Here is a 7479-nt window from a genome sequence, read left to right as displayed (position 1 = left end):
ATGGTATTGATTCAGATATCGTGAATCATTTGATTTAGATTGAGGAGTGCGAACCCATCGGGGCTTTGAAAATGGTTCGCAAATCATTTGACGGAACTTCACGTATCACAAATCATTTTATTTAAATCGGACTTTGTTCAGAGTGGGTTTGCAAATCACCGAAACTTTGCGTATCACGAATCATTTGATTCAGTTCTGAACTTCGGAGAGGTTCGCAAATCATTTGGTTTGAACTTTGAGTATCGCAAATCACTTGATTCAGATCGGAACTTCGGAGCGGGTTCACTTGATTCAGATTGGAACTTCGGAGCGGGTTCACTTGATTCAGATCGGAACTTCGGAGCGGGTTCACTTGATTCAGATCGGAACTTCGGAGCGGGTTCACTTGATTCAGATTGGAACTTCGGAGCGGGTTCACTTGATTCAGATCGGAACTTTGGAGCTGGTTCACTTGATTCAGATTGGAACTTCGGAGCGGGTTCACTTGATTCAGATCGGAACTTTGGAGCTGGTTCACTTGATTCAGATCGGAACTTCGGAGCGGGTTCACTTGATTCAGATCGGAACTTTGGAGCGGGTTCACTTGATTCAGATCGGAACTTTGGAGCGGGTTCACTTGATTCAGATCGGAACTTTGGAGCTGGTTCACTTGATTCAGATCGGAACTTCGGAGCGGGTTCACTTGATTCAGATCGGAACTTTGGAGCGGGTTCACTTGATTCAGATCGGAACTTCGGAGCGGGTTCACTTGATTCAGATCGGAACTTTGGAGCGGGTTCACTTGATTCAGATCGGAACTTCGGAGCGGGTTCACTTGATTCAGATCGGAACTTCGGAGCGGGTTGACTTGATTCAGATCGGAACTTCGGAGCGGGTTCACTTGATTCAGATCGGAACTTCGGAGCGGGTTCACTTGATTCAGATCGGAACTTCGGAGCGGGTTCACTTGATTCAGATCGGAACTTTGGAGCGGGTTCACTTGATTCAGATCGGAACTTCGGAGCTGGTTCACTTGATTCAGATCGGAACTTCGGAGCGGGTTCACTTGATTCAGATCGGAACTTCGGAGCGGGTTCACTTGATTCAGATCGGAACTTTGGAGCTGGTTCACTTGATTCAGATCGGAACTTCGGAGCGGGTTCACTTGATTCAGATCGGAACTTCGGAGCGGGTTCACTTGATTCAGATCGGAACTTCGGAGCGGGTTCACTTGATTCAGATCGGAACTTCGGAGCGGGTTCACTTGATTCAGATCGGAACTTCAGAGCGGGTTCACTTGATTCAGATCGGAACTTCGGAGCGGGTTCACTTGATTCAGATCGGAACTTTGGAGCGGGTTCACTTGATTCAGATCGGAACTTCGGAGCAGGTTCACTTGATTCAGATCGGAACTTGGTCCCAGATGGGTTCATCACTTTTTGAGGTCCCCCTGAAACATTTCCGTTGTGCTCCGTGCTATTTGCAGTGCGTTTCTGAGTTTGCAGCGCGTTTTCGTATTTGTGTTTGCTTTGCGAGGATTTGCAGCGCCTGTGTAGTCAAACTGATGAAGATGTTTTCTAAATTTGTTGTCGTTTTTTATTGTTTGCATGTGTTTTCTTAAGTTGCAGCACGTTGAGCTCTCTCAGCCACCTTAATAAAGTCTATTAACGACATGCTATTAAACAGAGGGTCTTCAGCTGTGTTTTTTCACAGAACGTTTTGTCGTATCAGATCAGAGACGTGCCACCAGACAAGCGCAGAGCCGCGGACATCCGTTTGCTGCTGCTTGCACTTCCTGTTTGATCTCCATACAGCTGATCGGTGTGTCTAATTAAAGAGAGAGGTGGAGTCAGAGCACATTTGATGTCATTATCACACACACACACACACACACGCTCATAAATAATAAATCACACCCCAAAGACGGCTATTTTTAGCAGCGCGTGAGTCATTAATGCAACTGTTAGAACATCTGCTGCTCATCAAACCTGAGAGAGAGTCTTATATAAGCGTGTTACGATGTGTTTGTTACACCTGTCGACAGGTAGACAGAAACAGGCCAGGCGTAACAGATGAAAAAAAGACAAATCCACATGTTTTTCCTGAGACGGAAACTCTCTGTCACAAAACCTAGTGAGCTGCCTACATATCTAATAATTCTGGCATTAAATATTCTTTGTCTTTATAGAGATCTAGGGCAATCCCAGAATGCATTCTGATGAGCTCAGTGAAAAATGTTAGTATTTTACACAGTATTTGTGTGTGCTCTGTAATTTTCTAAATATTAGTCCAATGCATTATTAACTTTGCAAACTGAAATCTGTGAGCTGCATCTCTTTTGCGTTTCAAATAAGTTCCATTTAGGTTCCAGTTTCTTTTAAAGCAACATCTTTCTCTCTGTTTATTAATCAGTGCAGGTAGATGAAAAGGTTGTGTTGACCTACAGGTGGCGCTGTAACACTGCACACTATTGCACTGCAGGACAGACAGAGAAACGCAACAGTGTGCAGAGAGTTGAGAGAGAACATGCTGAAAGCATCAAAGAGAATAAAAGCGTGTAATCATTAAAAACTGCTCCTCTGAGAGCAAATGTTACAGTTTTCCTCTGCTGTATATCTATACTTCATACAGTTAAACCCTCATTAAATCTTCAGAATGCTAGTCATATGAATTCTGGAGTTAAAATTAAAAGGAAATAGCATTATATTTTATTTATTATCATTTATTTTTATATTTTTATTTGTGACAATTTAACCGTTCTTACTGCAATGCACCTTAGAATTATTATTATTTTCTAGTTTATTATTATATAGTATTTTTTTTCCTTTTTGCATTGAATTGCAATTATGAGACTTCTTGACTATTTTCATGGTCAGCTTTAATATCTTTAATATCGTTCTTTTTGTTGTTTGTTGCCTGTGAGCAGGATCAATGGAGTGAACTGAAAAGTGAAATGTAGGAAATAAAATGATCAATAAGAAAAAATTAAGCATGTAAACAGTCGAATCCGACTTCTTTCTAAATCGGATTCACAAATGCACAAATTTATGCTTCAAGAAAGAGCCTATATTTACGTCTTAGTGGTCATGCTTTCTTTTTAAATAATTCTTCAAAGCTTAAAAATTACAGTCATCTTAAATTAATTAATCGTTGTTTTCTATTTTTATTATCATTTTTATTTTGGCATTGCATTGCAATAATGAGATTCTCGCAATTCTGACTTTTTTTTTCTCTTAACTGTGGAATATAAACTCGCAATTGCGAGTTATAAAGTCCAGTTCTGATGAGACAAAAAAAAAAAGACTGATTACAGAACAAAGTTTATATCGTACACTTCTGACTTTATAACTCGCAATTGTGTTTATATCTCACAATTCTGATGGAAACAAGTCAGAATTGCGAGTTATATCACACAATAGTGACTATTTCTCAGAATTAAGAGTTTATATCCTGGAATTTTGTCTTTATAACTCGCAATTGTGTTTATATCTCACAATTCTGAAAAAAAAAAGTCAGAAATTGCAAGTTTACTTTATATCACACAATAGTAACTATTTCTCAGAATTAAGAGTTTATATATCACAATTCTGACTTTATAACTCGCAATTGTGTTTATATCTCACAATTCTGAGAAAAAAGTTAGAAATCGTGAGTATATTTCACACAATAGTGACGTTATTTCTCAGAATTGCGAGTTTATATCTCGGAATTCTGACTTTATAACTCGCAATTCTCTATTATATTTCACAAATCTGAGAAAAAAGTCAGAATTACGAGTTTATATCTAACAATTCTGATTTTACAACTCATAATTGTGAGTTTATATCACGGAATTCTGACTTTATAACTCACAATTGTGTTTATATCTCACAGTTCTGAGGAAAAAATCAGAATTGCGATTTTATATTACACAATAGTGACTTTATAATCACGCAATTACAACTTTATTTCTCAGAATTGCCAGTATATATCTTGCAATTCCGACTTTGTAACTTTGTAGCAATTGAGAAAGTCAGAATTGCTAGTTTGTATCATACAATTTTAAATCATACAGAATTGTGAGATTTTTTTTTAAATTATTATTCAGTGGCGGAACCGGGCTTCCATCAATTCTTGACCATTTTTATAGTCATTTTTTATGGCCAGAACTGTCTTTTTGTTGTTGTTTGTTACCTATGAGAACAGCATCAATGAATGTGATTTGATCCGACACAGCGGACAAAAATCTGAGTGTTCACTGCACATGAAAGTTCATTCTGTTACTGTCCTCGGACACACGAGTGTGTGTTTGTAACCGAGACACCGTCCTGACAACTTTCCCTTTGTCACTGGCCTCTCAGATTCCTGGATTGGTTTCTCTGTGTCGGACCATGAGCCAAAATGCACCTGCTGCACGTCCTCATTACAGCTCAAGATTTCCACTCAATAACTCAATATGAAAGTTTTAAAAATATATATATAGACAAGAACCCAGTAGAAAGTCAAAAGTAATCCCTGGATTTTTTTGTCATGACATTGCTGAGAAATGGGTGCAAAAATAGACTTTTGATTAACAAGGTTTTTTGAGTGTCTAAATCAGTCATTTATATTAATTATCAGGCCTGAATTGGGATCTGGTTGACCATGCTGATTAGAGTTTGTGAGCAGATAAAATGTACAGGACAGTAGCTAGATTTACATGCAACCCAATCATCTGTTAGTAATTAGATTAATGGCCTTATATAAACACCACAAACGATCCGAATCCGAGTTTGCAAAGAGACTAGTCGTGATTAATTGATTCAAAATAAAGTTTATGTTTGCATACTATATGTGTATATTTATTATGTATATATTTAAATGCACAAACATAAACAGATGTTTGGGATCAGTAGGACTTGTAATGTTTTTTAAAGAAGTCTCTTATGCTTATCAAGACATGCATTTATTTGATCGAAAATACAGAAAACAACAATAATACTGCAAAATGTTATTGCAATATAAAATAATGGTTACTATTTTAATATACATTAAAAAAAATCCTGTGATGCAGAGCTGAATTTTCATCAGCCATTACTCTGGTCTTCAGTGTCACATGATCCTTCAGAAATCATTAATATGCTGATTTATTATTAGAATTATCTATGGAATTATTATCAGAGAATCCCCAAAAAAAGCATCACAGGTTCCAAAAAATGTTAAGCAACACAACTGATACTAAATCAGCATAATAGAATGATTTCTGAAGGTTAATGTGAAAAATAAATTAGATTTTTAATGTTTATTGAAATAGAAGAACTGTAATAATATTTCACAATATTAGTTTTTTTTTTTCTGTATTTATGATCCTATATATTTTTATTTGTATGTATTGTATGTAATTGTATGTAAACAGTTGTATATAATTTGTTATATATTAATATAAATATTTAACATAAATATATATTTTGTATAAATACATACATGTATGTATAAACTTTTATTTTAAATCGATTAATCACGACTAATCCTTTTGCAGCTCTAGTGAGATACAAACCTGCAATAAAACGATCGATAAGAAAACAATTAAGCATGTTAACAACTTTAAACCAAATTGACAAATACCTCGCGCGCATGCGCAGTTCCGCTACCTATTTGTTTACGCTTCACTTTGAGACCTATGTTTATTTATATCTTTACCGGTCATTTGAGAAAACGAAGTAGGCCTATTCAATACACAAAATACTGTTCTGACATGTCCTACTTTCTTTTAGATAGGCTATTTTATAAAGCAAACAGAAGGATTATACTCACCTAGCCCCAATTCACCATATGCACGGAGCCTTCTTTAGAACTTCCGCATAAAGATAAACCAAGGACATTTTAATGTATTCTTGATAATCACTTACTTGCCTTCATATTCATTAACACCTTTTTTAAATCTTGCAATATTTTAAAGCCTTTATTATTTTCTAACTCTACAGCTGTGAAACAAAATGTATTTCAAGGACTCACTTTTCATTCATAAAAACGGCATCGGAAAAAATGACTTTTCACGGAAAACAACAAGTAGGTTCCTCGAAAACAACGTCTATTTTTTGGCTAAAATAATATGGAATTACCCAAATAACCAATAGATGGCAGCAGAGGATTAATTATTATGACGTTTTATTTTCGATTTATTATAAAATTACTAGTAGCCTATAATAAATTCAGTTGTAGTACTTTTACCGTCCTTAAGTATATAGTAGCCTATAGCAAGTGCAGAAAGTCATTAAGCTCACACACAAACAGCCTATAAGGGTGAATTATTTAAATACCAATATATAGTTCACTACAAATACGTTAAATATTGATGGTATAATAATTAAATGATGCACTCAATAGGAGTTTGAAATATTTTATAAAATTGAATAAATGCATCTTTTAAGTTTTATCTTGAACTGTAAAATCAATCATAGCAATGACTCAAGCGCATATTTAGCTGATTTATTTTAGCGAATTTTTTTAAACTGGCCTTTGTCATTTTTGAAACGGTATACATGGACGTTTGGTCCTCTTAGACAAACAACACTTTTCTTCGATTGTGAATGGATTATGTAGAGAAAACGAACAAAGTAGCCTACGCTCATATTATGGCAGTACAGTTGACCGGAAATGACTGAGCTGGCTTGACTAAACAAGGAAGTAATTCGTGCATAATGTCAATTATCGTGGTATTTTATCCCCGATTTTTACTTCTTTTAAACGCCGCGACTCTGCAACTGCGCATGCGCTTAAATTTTGTTCGAATTTCGGAGTAACGCACATGTAAACAAATCTGTGGATTGTATTGCTTATAGCCTAAAACAACATATTTTATAAAGCAAACAGAACGATTATACTCACCTAGCTCCAGTTATCGCGGTAGTTTTTACTTCTTTTAAACGCGTCGACTGGGCAACTGCGCATGCGCGGAAGTTTCGGATTTCGCAGTAACTCACATGTAAACAAATCTGCGGATCGTACTGCCTATAAACAAAACTTTAAAGATCTCAGACTTATTGGATTCATTCCGATTGACAATAATTAGTGTTTCAGAAAACGTCTTGTTTTTCCAATTTTCCTCTACAAATCGAAAAGAGGATAAACATGTTTTTTTTTTATTTTATTTTTTTTTATCAGAACTGTATGATGAAAGATATTTCCCCCTACGGCATCAACATCTTTAAGGAAAATCTGTGGTCTTGTTCGCCCTGCGGTAAATGCAGAGATGAGGTTTATTCCCAGAGAGGCCGAGCGCGTCCGTATCAAAGAGAAGAGACGAGCACGCGCTTTTATCGCGGTGTAAACAAGCCTCGCATCTGCGATCACCCCAGAGACCCGAGCAAGTGTTCAGATCAAGATGTTGCACAAGTAAGAGAATTATTGCACTCGCTTCCCCTGTGAGCGAATGAGGGATGGATGGAGGTTAAACTTGCTGACTTAAGAGAAAATCTGACTCACAAAAACACACTGATTTATACAGTAGATACCTACTAAATAGAGACATTGTTAGCAGCT

Source organism: Garra rufa, chromosome 14 (genome assembly GCF_049309525.1).
Source record: "Garra rufa chromosome 14, GarRuf1.0, whole genome shotgun sequence".
NCBI lineage: Eukaryota > Metazoa > Chordata > Actinopteri > Cypriniformes > Cyprinidae > Garra > Garra rufa.
This window is presented reverse-complemented; position numbering follows the sequence as displayed.